The sequence below is a fragment of the Microcebus murinus genome, chromosome 8 (assembly GCF_040939455.1).
Source record: "Microcebus murinus isolate Inina chromosome 8, M.murinus_Inina_mat1.0, whole genome shotgun sequence".
Classification (NCBI taxonomy): domain Eukaryota; kingdom Metazoa; phylum Chordata; class Mammalia; order Primates; family Cheirogaleidae; genus Microcebus; species Microcebus murinus.
In genome coordinates this window covers 15816734-15832776 of record NC_134111.1, presented here as the reverse complement: position 1 = coordinate 15832776, position 16043 = coordinate 15816734, and the positions used below count along the sequence as shown (strand labels likewise).

The 16043-nt window shown below is 39.4% G+C and overlaps 1 pseudogene; it reads right to left on the bottom strand.

The window, feature by feature from the left end:
- Positions 1-3048: 3048 nt before the first annotated feature.
- LOC105857248 (large ribosomal subunit protein uL6 pseudogene) lies at positions 3049-8214 on the bottom strand (annotated as a pseudogene).
- Positions 8215-16043: the final 7829 nt, after the last annotated feature.

Sequence of the window (16043 nt, the reverse complement as noted above, 5' to 3'; positions counted from 1 at the left end):
TAACACAATCAGGAAAGAATGTGTGGCTCGGATGGGGCCTTGGCAGGCGGAAGACTAAGGCTAAGGCCAGGAGGGTCTTGTCAAGTTTGTTCAGGAACCTTCCTGTTTGGATTATTTTGTTGGATTTAACTTCTCTAGAACCAAACCCAACCAATCCCTAGATTTCTGGCAATCCCACACTGTTCCTTCCTTCAGTGATCCAAGCTCAAAATGTAAAAATGATCACTGACTCTTGTTCCCATCTATTCCTTGTATCTGCTTGATTGAGCCTTTTTGAGGCTTACTCTTTCCTGTTTCTCTCTCTTTTTGTGCTCCTCCCTCCTTCTGGCCAACTATAGTTTATCAGGTTCTCGTTAAATCACACCCAGATTAGTCCTTCGGTTAGATCTTTGCTTCTTTGCTTCTTCCGGAACCTCCCAAGAGTCCTGCCCGTGGTGGCCAGAGTCTTCATCCTGGTGTTGCCTTTCGTTCTGTAATGACGTAGATCCAGGGTGTCTGAAGACTCTTAGGGCCTTTCCATCCTGGTATTTAAAACAGGCACCGCTTGCCTCAGGGAACCGGTCCTCTCCCCAGCCACCTGGCATCACGTGGTCCAGTCAGGTTGAGCTCTCTGCTTTCACCTGAGCAGATCGTGCTCAGACGGGCCCCTTAGGCTCAATGCTCAGGGGCCCTACTCAAAGCCGGTTCTTCAAGGTCCCATTTCCTACCTGCATCCTGAATTCCCTCCCAGGTATTCATTAGGCCCAAAGACGTTTAAGCCAGGTGAATTGACCATGAAGCTAAAGAGGCTTACACTTGAGGGCCCCTTACTTGGATAGTCCCCTCCAAGACTGTGTACCTAATTTTTATTTATAATTTTGTATTTTTTGAAGAAGGTTCTCCAAATTATAAAAGCCTCAGGCCCCACATAATCTGGATGTGCCCCTGAATTTAGACATTTAAGGATTTTCTAACTGGTTAATGTATGACAAACTGTGTAGTATATAGTGTGCTGATTAAAATGGTCATGGTGGAGTCCCACAGACCTGTGTCCAAAGATTACCTCTGACATTTCTTAGATATGTGGTCTTTGGCAAAGTTTTATTTTTAACTTCCTTGAGCCTCAGTTTCCTCATCTGTTAAATGGGAATGATTATGGTAAAAGCCACATTATGGCTTTCAGAGGCCCAAGGCACTTTTGCCTTCGTGGGCCCCCTTTCCCCATAAAAGATTACAAATTATATATTTTGTGACTGAGTTGGTATAAGGACTAATATAATTCAGGGAGATTATATTCCTTTATTTTCCCTTCTGATTCTAAAAGGAAAGACATTTTCTTTTCATCTCATCTCATTTCTTTTTTTTCTTTTGAGAGAGAGTCTCTCTGTCACCTGGGTAGAGTACAGTGGCATCATCATAGCTCACTGCAACCTCAAACTCCTGGACTCAAGTGATCCTCTTGCTTTAGCCTCCCAAGTAGCTGAGACTATAGGCACACACTACGACATCCAGCTAATTTTTCTATTTTTAGTAGAGACAGGTTCTCGCTCTTTGTTCAGGCTGCTTTTGAACTCCTGAGCCCAAGCAATTTTCCCACCTCGGCCTCCCAGAGTGCTAGGATTACAGACATAAGCCACCTTGTCCAGCCAACAAAAACATTTTCATGAGCCCCTAACAGTATCATGGACACAATGCATTGTGCCTAGTGAGGCTAATGGATAATTTGACCCTGATTATGGTCCACACAGAGAAGTCTGGTAAATAATAAATGAGAAAATGCATATAAAACATTTGACAAAGTGCCTGGCACATATTAGGTATTCAGTGGATATTAGCTATTATTATTTCTGTCATTAGTATATTTTTCCTTCATATCCTTCATGGTGAATAATAGAATATAAATGCTTATAAAATTGATTTGAATAGGCATTTTATTTTCATTTTAATTTTCCAGAGGATGGGGTCTCGCTATGTTTTCCAGGCTAGACTTGAACTCCTGGGCTCACGTGATCCTCCTGCCTCAGCCTCCTGAGTGACTGGGACTACAGGCACACCATGCCTAGCTTGAGCAGAGAATACTTCACATTAAAACTATTTGTAACAATGGAAGTTGGGAAACAGGGACATCACTTTCTTGTACATCATAATACAAGATCAATTAAAGCTTGCCTGTGTTTCCAGACTTGGAAACATACTCCCTATTTACAAGCAGTTACTGCCTGCCCAGTAGGTGTTCAGATGCCTTCAACTTGAACTTCCTAACAGAGCCTCTTAAACACTAGGTTCTCAGACTCTACCCAAGAGATTCTGACTCAGAGGCTCTGGAGGGGGATCTGAAAATATGTGTTTCTATAAAATCTTACTCCCAATGTGATTTGGAAGAGAAGCTAGATTTGTTAGAAACCACCATCATCGACAAGCCCAGCAGAGGTCAGTGGCAGCTGAAATAGTGTTCTAAGGGGGCTTTAGCTTCCCTCTTTCTGGACTCCGTAACACCCACGCTCAGTCATTGCAAATAAAATAGTGTGTCTGCTACGCAAATTCAGCTTCCAGACAAGTCCCTTAGGCACTCCCTTCCCAACCAGACTGTGTCCCTCGACCTCCTTAGGAAAGTAATCCGGGAGTGTCCAACAGGAGAGACATAATAATCCATGTTGTAGCTTTCAAGTAACTTCCAGGATAGATAGCAACACAAAACCAGGATAGCATACCTTAAGACTTTAAGGACCAAGTGAGCACTTGTAGACATTGAGCATTCATTCAGAAGGGGAAGCAGTCACGATAGGCTGAGTCGTTGGGGGAGGCCTCGTAGCGAAGAATGACTTGAGCTGAATCACGGAAGAAAGAGGACCTGGGGCCTGTCATGACAGAAAATAGGAATAGCAGACTAGCGGGCCGGGGATCTAGGAATAAAACTGGTTTTGCCATCCACTAACTGGGTGAAAATGAAGATATGAGAAAATATAAACTTGTCAACATCTATTCATAACAAAAGAAATCTGGCATGAAAATACTGATACTTGCAAATAGGTCTTAGAAAGCATCTGGCAGCTGGACAACTCTTAGATCTTATTCATCAGCCAGCTGAACTGTTCCTTTTTCAGAGACCTAGATACCATCCCCCAATTTTCTGAGATAACTGTTGTTGTTTTAATAGTCGAGCCTCCAGATGAGACTGCTATGTGTGTTTTTAACTGCTGTGGCTTGCTGAATCAAAGCAGCTGACTTGGAAACAAGCTCAATGTCACTTCCTTCAAGGATTTACTCATCTTTCTGAGCTTGAGATACTGAACGAGCAACGGCTGGCCTCATCTGAATCCTCTGGATGTGTTTTTCACCCAAGAAATATCATATTTCAACAAGAGACCCCTTCTCCTGGATAACAAACACATTGCTGGGGAAAGGAGCATACATAGACCTCATCTTGCAACGGAAGCCCACTGTAACACCCTTGATCATGTTCTGTGCATGACAAATAGTGCGAACACTGGCTACTTCCTTTCTATTTCCCCATCATTTGTCAACGGGGGCCCCTTCTTTCTCTTTCCAAGGAGACTTGAGTTTCTACATTGACATGATTGAAGTCCCTCCGCAGAGTTCCTCTGGGACCCTTCACAATGACCGTGCGTCCCTTCAGAGTGATGTCCACATTTTCTTGTAATGCCAACAGTCTGATTGCTGGGAGTAGTCTTTATTCTCGCAGTAGATACTGCAAAGATCTGTCTGCTATTAAGTGGGGAACAAAGTAGCAAAATGCAAAATAGCTTGTGTAGTGAGCTATTATTTGTGTTTTTAAAATGGAGGAGGAGTGGCAAGTATAGATATATGTTTGTATGTGCCTAGAATGAGTCATCGGCAAGCTCTTTGAGTCTACCTGCCGAACAAATCCTGATTCCAACCGTAACTCGCCCCTTCATCACTCCCACACTTAGGAACGCCGTTACTTCTTGCCGACACTAGGGCAGGATTCCTTCTCACGGCTTTCCTGGCCTCCCTGCTTCTACCCTCAGTCCAGTCTCCACACAGCAGCCCACGTATCCCAGTTAAAAAACAAACAAATCACATCACCCTTTTGTTCAAAACCCTTAGAGTATTTTTTCCCCCAGCATGTCAAATAAAACGAGACTGACTCTTCAGTAGGGCCTCTATAGCCTCACGTGATGTGGTTCTGGCCTCTTACTCATCTTGTTCTAGTTCATTCTTACCCCACACTCTCTGAAACTCATGGCCCCTCTACCCAGACTGCTTCCCCGGATATCTGCCAGGCAGCTTCTTACTCAGCCCTCTGCTCAAAGGCCGTCTCCTCGGAAAGGCTGTGTCTAGGTCCTCTCTCTGCACCCTCCCTCCCCACACACTACCTGCTTATCATTGTACCGGATTTATTTTTCCTTGTGGCACTTATCACCACTTGACCTTTAATTATATAATTAATATTTAGTTGTTTAGGGCCGGGTGAGGTGGCTCACGCCTGTAATCCTAGCACTCTGGGAGGCCAAGGCGGGCAGATTGCTCGAGGTCGGGAGTTCGAAACCAGCCTGAGCAAGAGCGAGACCTCTTTCTCTACTATAAAAAATAGAGAGAAATTAATTGGCCAACTAATATATATATAAAAAATTAGCCGGGCATGGTGGCGTATGCCTGTAGTCCCAGCTACTCGGGAGGCTGAGGCAGGAGGATCGCTTGAGCCCAGGAGTTTGAGGTTGCTGTGAGCTAGGCTGATGCCACGGCACTCACTCTAGCCTGGGCAACAAAGTGAGACTCTGTCTCAAAAAAAAAAAAAAAAAATTTACTTGTTTAGCTGTCTCCCCCAACAGAAGGTAAAGTCCCATAGCGGCAGCCAGATTTGTCCCCAAGCACCTAAAACAGAGTTTGGTGCATAGTAGCTATTAATACATTTCTTTTGAATAAATTAATAAATAATTAAAAATATACACAGAAAAAAAGTCCAGCTAGTTATAGTGGCTGCTTTGGGGAGGGAACTGGGAACTTGTGTGTCAGGAGTGGGGGAGCAGGAAAGACGGACAGACTTTCATTTCTTTAGGTCCCCCTGTCCCCCAACTCCTACAGCACCCGTGGTCCAAGCACTGGTCTCCACAATGCTGCACACCCACGAGGATCCCCTAGGGTGTCGAAGGGAAATGTGAGAACATCTATTTATATTTACTTTTTTTCTAAGAGAAAGAAGGCATTATAAATATTTAATTCATAGATTTTGAGTACATGCATATCATTTAGAAATTATATTCTGAATTGCATGTTCAAAGTTTTTTTTTACTAACAAAAATATGCAGTCAAATTTGGTCTCAAAGAGTTTAGCCACTAACTGACAGCTGTTTATAGGTCTTATAAACAGCAGGTGTGTTTGATTTGCCTCATACGGTTTTAAAATTGTTTGAATCAACTTTAAAATCCAGAGATTTCACATAAAATTCCATACTTCTGGCTTTTTTGAGACACTAGAGGAGCTGGCAATATCAGTCCTGTGATTCCCTGGAGCCCGTGAACACACATGTGTTTAGAAGGTAAGCACACACACGCACACACACATACACACACATACACACACGTGAGCGCAAGCATGCTCTTGTGCACCGAGGTCTTCCCAATGGCTTCCTGTGGGTTCTCACATTCAGTTCACCTCATTCATTTAGCAGTCTGGCCCCACAGGCATTTTAGTTTGTAGCCCTTTTCTGACTCTGTTTTTCAACCTCAAACAAATCATTTGTACCCAATAGCAGTGAAAATGCAGAAGTTTGCTAATGATATGCTTTTTTAAAAAAGATTGACTTGAGAGCTATCCTTACCCTAACACTACACTTTCTTTCAATCCTGAGTGAGAATAATAGGGCACTGTGAGCATTTGTTGACACACCAGAAACTGAGCTTAACAGGGGAGTGTGGCCTTGTGAATCACCATCCCTTAGGTGTGTCCTGTCTGAGAGCAGGCTGAGAACCACTGATCTGTAGTCCACAGTTTGTACCTTGATATGCTGATTATTTACAGCTGCCCTTTGTTACCTATGTCTCTACTGCCTCATATAAACTTCCCATAAGGACTGCTTTTTATACAGTATTTCTGAGTTCCTCAAAGTACCGAGTGCTGGGAATATTTAATAAAGACTTTAGTTGAGTGATTAACATGGAACAGCACAGGTACTGCCAGTAACTTATATCACCATAGTTTGCACAGCTAAATATACAGAGATAGTAAAAGGAATACACACACACACACACACACACACACACGTGTACACAATAAAAGCAGGAAGAATGTCTCATTTTTTATTTCTGGGCTGTCCTTAACATCATTTTCTCATTTAATCCTTATAAATAGTCATATGTGGACAGTTTTTTCTTATTTATCTTCATTTTATAGATGAGAAAATGAGGCTTAGGAAAGTGAAATAAGTAGTCCACAGACACACAACTAGTAAATGGCAAATCCAGGATTCAAAATCAGGTCTAATTCCAAAGCTAATGGCTTTTACTAAGCAATACTTCCCCACCCCTCAAAAACCAAACCAAATAAACATAAAAACTCTTGGTAAGATGTTGAAATTTCTCTCTCCAGTAAATATTCCCAAGGAATCATTTAGTTGTCACTGAGAATAAGCTATAAAATCAGCATGTTCTACACCAGCAAACAGAGAAGTGTTAAAGATGTCTTGAGCCAAATTAATAAAGGGAAAGCAAAGGGCACCCCCAGAATTCAGTATGGGTTTAAGTACGTGGCCAAGAAAAGTTTAAACCTTAACATTTTAAAAACCTCATTAGAGGTTAGAGATGACCTTCAAAAATAGTATGCAATTGGGAAATTACCCCTTTCAAAAATGGGAAGCTACTTCTTGACCACGACTTCTACTTGTTGCAGACAAAATGTAGAGGTCGAACCAATTTTGTTTTTTAATACGAGATCAAACCTCCCGTTTCGTTCATTCAGTGGGAGTATGAGAGCATTTCCATCATGAGGGGCACTGTTGGGCAAAAGAGACATACACGGTTTGAAGACTTAGCTCCACTGGCAAGGAGTTTCTCATTCACTAGAGGAGCCGAGGAGTCTACTGCTGGCAAGACAGCATTCGGTCAAGTGAAGCCCGATCCCAGGGGGTCCTGCCAGCTAGGCAGAGAATTTTGGACTGACGGCTGTCAAAAAGGGAGCTTGGAGGCCTTTTTGTCACGACAAGGGGCCTGTTCGTGGTCTGTGGCAAACATATCTTGTTCTGTAAACCTATCTTTCTGTTCCTCAATAAACTTCATTTTCGGGTTTTTTTTTTTTTTAAAAAAAAGGGAGCTATAAGGCAACAGAGAGGGGGGATGGACATGCTTGAAGCTCTGACTTGGATGGGGCAAGGGCAATATATGTAACCTAAACATTTGTATTCCCATGCTGTGCTGAAATAAAAAAAAAATTAAAAAGAAATTTAAATTAGCCAACTTCAGAATAAAATCAAACAGCACAAATTAAAAAGAAATAAAATTGTAATTGGGACAAATAAACTGTACTTCAAGAAGTCTGTATGTTAAAACAGAAAATAATTATTCAGGATAGAAATCTTTTAAAGACAATAAGTACTGACCTGAATTTATTAATAAAACAAACAAAAATATCTTTTAAAATAAAAGGCAGCAAAGAATTAGGAGGTTGCCATGTCACACCACACTGTGAGTGTGCACTGTTGAGAAAAAGAGATGTGGCAACCAGAGTCTTTCACAGTGAGATAAGATAAGAGTCTTAAATAAATTAATCAGAATGGCTCTGGACAGGATAAGATAAGGGGTGTAGATGAGAGTGAGTAAGGCAGCTGTATAAGAAGAGATACATATATTTCTCCAGCAGAAGCAGGTTATGCAATTCAGGGCAGCTTGTATAATGGAAAGGAAAATATGTTGATTAGATGGAAAGTGGAGAGTGTATTATGGGTGTCTGTATGTGGTGGTGGTGGCAGGGGGCAGAACTATGAGTGAAAAATCAAAGATGAACTCCTAAACTGGCTGGCAGAGTATTCATGGGGTGATGCAAGGGAGGGTTTTTTTTTTTTTTTAGCTTACTTTTGCATTTTTTAAATTATTTCTAATTAAACAAATAATATGTGAATATATTTTCCTTGCAAAAATTATTAAATTTACGAATCAAAATCAAGTCCCCTTTGACCACCTCTCAACTCCACACTGCCAAATCCCAACACCCTTCCCAATTTACCTTTACCTTTTTTGAAATGTGAAGTACACGCACATGTCGTAGTTGAGCATGATGACAAAAAAAAAAAAAAAAAGAAAAGAAAAGCTAATAAAAGTGTGTTCGTGTTTTTGCAGTCACAAAAACACGAACACACTTTTATTACGCAGGGGCTGTGCTACTCGGTTTACATACATGGGATTAGCTCATTCAGCAAATGAGCTGTGAGCAACTACTGAGTGCCAAAGACTGGGAATGCAACAATGACCTCAAGGAGATCGTAATCACCTTCAGGCTTGGCATCAATTCCCACAATAAATTGATAAGGAAAGTGAGACTCAAAAAAATTACACAACTTACCCAAGGTTGCTGTAAGCTAAGTGGTAGTGCCAGGAGTCAAATCTTGGCCTGCTGTCTTCAAAGCCTGGTCTTCCTTCCACAATTATCCGAAGGTTTTCAAACCATTTAATTATTTTTCCTTTTATTTTTCCCCATCCCCATAAACCATGTGTTTTAAAAGCAGAAGTCTTTAAAATTTTTTAAATGAAAGTAAAATTAAATTGTTACAATGTAGCTTAATACAGGAAAAAACATTAATAGGGAATGAGCTCTAGTTCATTCAAAGCAGCCTACTAAAAATGAACTTGTTTTTGTCAAGAGGATTAGATGGAAATGCTTATATAAAATATCTCAAAGGCCCAAGCCTCCCATTGTTCAACAGCTTTAGGGACAACTAGCAAACATTAATGTTGGTTACAGGCCATCAGGGCCAGGGAATTCCAACCTGGAAAGTGCTGGGAAGTACAGATTCCTCTTCCTCCAACTATTTATGACCTTCCGTTGCTAATCCTAGACTCACTGGGATGCAGCAATCTGTGGTTGTTACATCTCCTCTTTGGAGATTCTGACGATGAGCCAGGTTTGAGAAGCAATTCTGATACATCTCTTTTTTCTGCTCAATTCATCTCCTTTGGCGATCCTTCTGTGCCACTTCATCCTTCACCTGCTCTCCCGCTCTGGGAACATCTGACCAGACTTGTGTAGTAGGGACACTAGATGGGATGCCCAGCACTTATGGATCACCGTCCTGAAACGCCTTGCTTTCTAGCCTTCTGCTTATATTTTTCATTTCTACCCACCTTATGTAGCTCAGTTATGAGCTACATAATTCTTTCGAGAATGATGCAGGTCTGATTATTCCCAGCCCCAATCTTATCATTGCTTCCTAGTTGTTGCTTCAACTTCTCATTCATTATTGGCGGCATTTAAAACTCCCAGGTAATACCAAGCCTATTTGACTCGGGATCTAGGGTCCTCTTTCTGATGGTTGTCCATGGGTCACTTGTGGACATTGAAGCACTCAGTAAAAAGGGCAGCTCAGTAATGAGGCAGAGTTTCTCTGTCAGATGCACCTGAGGTGCTGTCCCCTGAGCAAGACCTTCTCCCTACTCCACTAACAAAGGCCTGATTTGTCACTTGGGACTGTCCTGTGCCCCATACTCACCTTGCCAATCATACGGACCCCATCACCTGCCCTCTGACCACTATCTTATTAAAAACCTATTCCTGAACTGGCTCCCCTTACCCCATCCAAACTTTACCAGTAGTCTCTGTTGGTTTTGACCTCTACAGGGTCAACCTTAAACATGTTCCACAAGTGCCCTGATGCTACCTGAATGGGTTCTGGTTAACCTGAATGAACAGGGCTTTTTTCCAAAAAAGTACATTTTTAGAAACTGACTGAAAACAATTAATTGGTGGCAAGCTTTCACAGGGTTTGAAATTAGGAGAATCTGAAGTGGGAAAACCCTGACTAAACTGTCAAACTTAAATATTGAGAATGTACTACATGCAAAGTGCTGTGTCAGATATTATGGAGATTCAGAAAGTGGGAGGTGTGGTTCGTCTTCATCTCATTTGGGAGATAAAAAAGAACATAAGAAATTAACAGCATAAATCATATGTGATAATTTAATATGACAAAACAAGAAAGCACATGGCTGATTGCCAATGAATGATAAGAATAATAACTTCTACACAAGTTCTAGAAGGACCAAATCACTGTGAAATTTTGGCTCAGGAAACTTGCTGGAGGAGAAGAAAAATTTTGATATGGATTTTAAAGTATAGGCAAGGCTATGGGCTGAGTTTTGTCCTCCCAAAATTTAGATGTTGAAGTCTTAACCCCTAATATGTCAGAATGTGACTGTATTTTGTGTATTTTGAAATAGGGTAAGGTATGGTTTGAATGTGTTCCCTCTAAACTTCAGGTGTTGCCAATTTGATAGTATAAGAGGTGAACCTTTTTAAGAGGTCCAAAGGCAATCAATTTTTAGATGGGTTTATGGCCTAGGAGGTGGTTTAGCACAGAACCTCTGTTCAAATAGGGATACTATCAAGTCAAGCAGATACTATCTCCTATAAATGTGACACAAAAAATGACAGATTGTGAATAAGTTGAAGTTTTGAGTTATCACAAAGGATGAATGAGCAATTATGAGTAAGCAGAAGCCATAGGTAAGCTGAGAACGAGATATTTATAGGAGAGTCCAGAAATCAGTAGAAATAGGAATGGATATAGTACAGATGGAGGGATGCTGAGTCATCACATTTATGGTATTCCTGAATTGCCAACCAGCAGATTAGTGAGTCTTCACTGGATGCTTCTAGCTCCTGAGCGAGTTCCAGTGTTCAAGAGGCCCAGGTCAATAGATTTTTCCTGATATTCCAGGAGGTCCTTAAAGTCCTTATTTCCATGAATATCCTCACAATACCCCTGATCCCATCACCCAACTGAGCCACTGTTCTTTGCAGTGAAATGATTCTAACAAATAACTCGGAATAATATTCACTAACATTTGGCACATATGATATGCCAAGCACTGAGCTGTTAATTTTACACATTCTAGCTTGTCTAATTTTCTCAACAATCCTACGAAGCAGGTACCATTATTCTTATCAATTTTCAAACTTAGAGAGAGCACCTCAACTGCCCAGGTCATATGTCTTGTGGGAGTGCTAGATGCAAAGCAGATTTGTACAACTTTGGAGCTCAAGTATGTAATTGTATTTAACTTCTGTCGAGTCACTCCATTTCTTTGGGATCATTTTGGGAGCAGATAGTGGAGGTCTACTACTCTAAGTCATAACACAAAAAATGTAGCAATCAGAACTAATAGGGAAAAATACCCATTATGAATATTATGTGTTATAAAATGTGTTATGTGTTATATGTTACAAAATATGTTATGTGTTATAAAATAAAATAACCATGTACCTTATTAAAACTTCATAAAAGAGAAGTTCTAGAAAGTTCCCCCAAAGCAAGAAATAGTGAATGGAAATAAATTACTAATATTAGATACATAATATGTGCCACATGTATTGTCTTATTTAATAAACAGATAAAGGTAATATGTATTTCTAGTTTAATTATGATCTTTATTTCTCTAATTTTCCTCATAAAGTCTTACATTTCTTAACAATGAATTCTCCTACAAAGGGGTTTCAAAAATCAAACTTGGGTGTAGAGGAGAGAGATTGCTTTGCATAAAAAACAAAAGAAACTGTAGAGTTTGAAATATATATGTATAGGAAAAAGAAAGTGTAGAATATGAAATGCAAGATTACAACTCATAATTATGAAATAATAACTAAAATTTATCTCTCAAAAATTGGGAAATGTAGCAGAAATTGATCTATTTAAAAATGAATAAAAATGTTGAATATATGTTTGCTCCATAAAGGCATAGATTTTTGTGTTTCTTTCACTGCTGGATCCTTAGAAGCTAGAACAGCCTCCGGCATATAGTAGGTACTCAATAAAAATCTATTAATAGAATGAATAAATGACTAAATTCAAGAGATTCAGATTATTCTCTGAATTTCGTCTCTAAGTAATATATGAGCAAGTCATTTAGCATCTTTGGATGCAAGTCTTATTTGTGGGATTTCTATTTATTTATTTAAAAGATATTGCAAGATGGAATTTGTTCTGCTAGATATAAATACTAACAGCATGGTACTGGTTTAGGAACAGGCAATAAATCAATGGAATAGACCAGAAAATTTAGAGATAGATTGTGTGTATTAAATATTAATATATATATTTAGTATTCCACAAAGGTAGAATACAAAATTGGTATGAAGATAAAATGAATTGGTTTATGAAACCTGGCTATTGAGTAGGAGAAAGAATAATGTTAATTCTGTCACAAATCATATAGCAAGCTAAATTCCAGATAGATCAAGGACTTGAGCATTTAAAAAAAAAAAAAAGCAAATTATAAAACTACTGGGAACAAAATTCACAGAAATGTTTTTATAACCTTAGCATGGTGAAACCATTTTTAAGAGTAACACCAAACTTAACACTATAAAGAAAACAGATTAAAATGTGAACAATTACGTACTCTAGAGTGTAGGAGAAAATAAAAAGTGTTATGGAATTGGATGCATGAAGATGGTACCACACATTAGGCTAATGATGTTACTTTAAAATATTTCTTAAATCATGAAAATAATATCACATTACAAAAACTTTAGAAGATAGAAAATAGAAAGATAGAAGATAGAAAAATACCCCCCAGTATAACATAATGACTATCATTTTAGTTTATTCCTTTGCAATTTTTTTTATATTAAGATATTTCACATGCCATAAAATTCACTCCTTTAGAGCAGCAGTTCCCAACCTTTTTGGTACCAGGGACCGGTTTCATGGAAGACAATTTTTCCACCGACTGGAGGGGGGAATGGTTTTGGGATGTGCATTCATTACATTTATTGTGCAGTCAAACTTCTTTGCTAATGATAATCTGAGGCAGCACCACCACTTCAGCTCCAGGCATTAGATTCTCGTAAGGAGCAGGCAACCTCGGTCCCTTGAATGTGCAGTTTACAGCAGGGTTGGCACTCATATGAGAATCTAATGTCACTGTGATCTGACAGGAAGTGGAGCTTATGTGGTGATGTGAGTGATGGGGAGTGGCTATAAATACAGAGGATGCTTGGCTTGCTCACCTATGTCTCACGTCCTGTTGTGTGGCCTGGTTCCTAACAGGCCATGAACTGGTACCAGTCTGCGGCCCAGGGCTTGGAGACCGCAGCTTTAGAGTGCACAATTCGGTGGATTTTAGTACATTCACAGAGACATGTAGCCGTCACCACACTTTAATTCCAAAACATTTCCACTCCCACCCCAGAGAAAACGAGCATTAGCAGTTACTGTTCATTCCCCCTCTCTGAGCCCCCAAGTCTGCTTTCTGTATCTATGTGTCATAGGCATGTTTTTTTATTTATTTCGGCATATTATGGGGGTACAGATTTTAAGGTTTCAATAAAAGCCCTTTCTCCCCCTCCCCCCACAAGTCTGAGTCTCTAGCATGACCATCCCCCAGATGGTGCACATCTCACTCATTATGTATGTATATACCCGCCCTCCCTCCCACCTGCCCAATATCCTATTACTGTAGTACCTATGTGTCCACTTAGGTGCTGCTCCGTTAATACCAGTTTGCTGGTGAGTATATGTGGTGCATGCTTTAAACACAGTTGAATCTTAGGAGTCTTCCTTGTTTCATTTAACATTCTCTCAGCTTTCCATAAATGAATAAATAGTCTTCAAATTTTTGCACAGAGAAATCATTTATAAAATGTTTGCAGAGAGCAAAAATTGAAAAAAAGGAAAAAATACCGGAAAGAAATAAGGATAATTTTAGGAAACTAATTAAAAGATGAAGATATAAATTATTTATTAGCAAGTATACAACACAGGTCAAGAAGTGAATAGTCACATGGTCAGATTATTAAAGAAGGACATTTTCTTGGGTGCGATGGTTTTACTATTGTGTTATTTTTTAAAAAAATTTTTTTATCAAAGCAGACATTTTTTTATAAAAAATGTCAACAATGTGGAAGAGCTTGTTGTAAAAGGTTAAGAATGCTTTGCTGCTGCACCCCCTCCCACCTTTACCTTCCATCCAAACCCCAGACCAAGTCTAACTTTTTAACACCTAAATTTTTTTTTTTTTTTTAAATCTTCTGGGTGGTTACTTCCCTATCTCTAAATAATACAGTCATATCGCCACTTCTTTATTCATCAGACTGACTTTATCTGTGGATTTCCTTCCTATTCTGATAGCTGAGAACATAGTTCACTCTCACCCTGCTCCCTCCCAATATGGCCATCTCATTATTTTTAGTTCCTCTATTGTAATTTTAGAGGACTTACTTCAGTTCCTCTTTGAATCTTTCTTAATATATGAACCTTTGTTTCCTGTTCTGTTAACTATAACCTGTATGTCTCGGCTCCCCACTTTCTATAGTTCCTCTCCTCTTCCACTTCCAAAATGCTCTCACGGATGTTTTCTGTAAGATTTCAATAAAAGATGTGAAAAAGTTCGAATGATCTGCACAATGGAATAAGGAGTTTCAAAAATGACATTTTTAAAAACATCGTGAATTGTTCATGCACACAGGCGAGAATTGAAACTAACACAGGAACACACATCCGTCTACCACTGAGCTTATTTAAATTTTAGCATCGTAACATATTTGTTCCCCTTTTAAAAGACAAAGCGTTGCCGGTCCACTGAAAGCCCACGCACTACTGACTGACTCTACTTGTCTTCCACCTCAATGTTTATATTATATCAAAACCTCTCTCATTAACTCAGTATTTATCATTCGACTGCATGATTTTATATTTCTGACACATACTTTGGCATCCATAAACATACATTAACAATGACATTTTCAAATGTAAAATGAAAGCTACTGGAAATTGGAAAGCACTAGTATTTCTAAATTCCCAGATTTTTCTGTAAGTATTACCGCAAAGCAAGCAAAAGGTTCCCAGAGAATGACTCACAAGGCACAGAGTATACTGTAAAAGGGCAAAAAAGAATAACTTGGTGGCTTAAGAGGAATTATGAAATACACCAAAGGAGGGAATTGGGAATATCATTTTTAATTTTGCACCAAGACAGATTTTTAGATTGGGCCATCCATGCCCAGAAAAGAAGGGCTGAAATTGAGCAGGGCGTTCCTTACCCATAGGGTCTCCTCACCATACATGGGCTGGGTAGAGAGAATCAGGGAGTGTGAGGCTGATCCTTATGGTGAAGTGCCAGTACCCAGCACACTGCAGAGGAATGGAATTTAAGGATGAAGGGACCAGCATTTGAGGACTGACCCCACTTTCAGCTTATGCAGAATTTATAGTTAGAAGCTCTAACAGAAGCAGCATAGTTTCAAATATTTAAACTTGAGCACATGCTAGAGAAGCAGGTTCAAGAGTCACAAAACACAGCACAAAGTTAAAAGAAAAGGAAGCAAAGGCAAGCTCAAGAGCAGGAAGATACAAATATAAAGATATTAATTTTTCTTGATTATGAAATAGACTTTAAATTTTTACAAGAATATTTTTTAAAGTCACTCGTAATTCCCTTATGACTGTATAGCAGTTCTTTCTTCTTATTCTTTCCCAATTTTATCTCCCCCCCCACATTTATAGTATGTATACAAAGATTACCTTGCTCTAACTATAGTATGAGATGCAATTTGATACACCACATTTAAAATTTAACATTTTCATTGACACAATTTCATTCGTTAGACTTACCATTCTCAGTACTGTTTGATGTTGTGCCTATTGTTCCCAGTTGCCTGCTATTATAAATGATGCTGCTATAAGTACAGTGGGTATCCTTAGCATAAATGGGGCAGGGAATGCTAAGAAAAATTAGCGAATTAAAAATTTTTTAAGTAGAAAGGTAAATGTGGGAGATTTAGAAGTTACCTCTGGGAGCCAATTAATTCAAGAGAATTGTATCCTGTTTCTTGTACATTAATTATGTTTTAGCCCCACCTAGTAGGTATGCAGTTC